Source organism: Dinoponera quadriceps, unplaced genomic scaffold (genome assembly GCF_001313825.1).
Source record: "Dinoponera quadriceps isolate SergipeBrazil2010 unplaced genomic scaffold, ASM131382v1 scaffold13731, whole genome shotgun sequence".
In the NCBI taxonomy this organism is placed as follows: domain Eukaryota; kingdom Metazoa; phylum Arthropoda; class Insecta; order Hymenoptera; family Formicidae; genus Dinoponera; species Dinoponera quadriceps.
In genome coordinates this window covers 1-1319 of record NW_014567446.1, presented here as the reverse complement: position 1 = coordinate 1319, position 1319 = coordinate 1, and the positions used below count along the sequence as shown (strand labels likewise).

General features: G+C 17.0%; 1 pseudogene; it reads right to left on the bottom strand.

Annotated features, from left to right (window-relative positions):
- Positions 1-13: 13 nt before the first annotated feature.
- On the bottom strand, positions 14-1006 carry LOC106751464 (annotated as a pseudogene).
- Between the last annotated feature and the right edge of the window lie 313 nt (positions 1007-1319).

Genomic DNA, 1319 nt, shown 5'->3' with positions numbered 1-1319 from the left:
TTGAAAAAAATGATAAAATTAAATAAATTAATATATTATTAAATTTTATTAATCATTTAATATTTCATTTATTTTCAAAATAATTTATTATAAAACTAGCATAACATATTCGTATATAAAAATATAAAGTGATTAATGTAATTATTACTATTAATGTTATTAAAAATAATTGATCAATTTCTACTAATATTTGAATTACTCTTCATTTAGGAAAAAATCCTAAAAATGGGGGCAATCCCCCTAAAGAAAGAAAATTTAAAAATAAAATTAATTTTAATTCATTAGAATAATTAAATATTGAATATATTTGATTTATAAAAAATAATTTATTAATATTGAAAAAATAAATTAATGTAATAGATAAAAAGGTATAGAATAAAAAATAATTTATTCATAAAATGTCACTAGAAATTATTGCGGCTCCTATTCATCCTAAATGATTAATAGAAGAATATGCTATAATTTTTCGTAATGAAGTTTGATTTAATCCTCTTAATGAACCAACTAATATTGATAAAATAATTGGAATTAATAAGTAATCTAATATTAAGTATGATATTAATATTAAAGGGGCAATTTTTTGTCAAGTTAATAAGATAAAAGAATTAATTCAATTTAATCCTTCAATTACATTTGGAAATCAAAAATGGAAAGGAGCTATTCCTCTTTTTATTATTAAAGAAGAAATAATTCCTAAATTCAAAAAATTATTTATATTAATTATATCAAAATTATTATTATAATTTAATAAATAAATAATTACTATAAATAATAAAGTTGATGAAGCTAATGTTTGAATTAAAAAATACTTTAAGGATGATTCAGAAGATATTAAATTTTTAGAATCATTTATAAGGGGAATAAATGATAATAAATTAATTTCTAATCCTATTCATGCTCTTAATCAAGTATTTGAAGAAATTGTAATTAATGTTCCTAATATTAAAGTAATTAAAAATAATAATTTATAAGAATTTTTAAAAATTAAAAAGAAAAGGATTAAAACCTTTATAAGTGGGGTATGAACCCAATAGCTTAATTAGCTTATCTTTTTATATTTTAGTGTATGATGCACAAAAGTTTTTGATACTTTTAGAAATAGTTTAATTCTATTAAATATAATTTTTGATGAATATAATATTTAATTATATGATTTACCCTATCAAGGTAACCCTTTATTCAGGCAATTCATCATACAAAAAAAAACATGAAAATGTATTTATTTATAAAAAAATTAACTTTTTTTACTATTTTATAAAAATGTTATTAACAGTTTATAGATATTTATAAACAAATAATTATATTATTTAATAGCAATA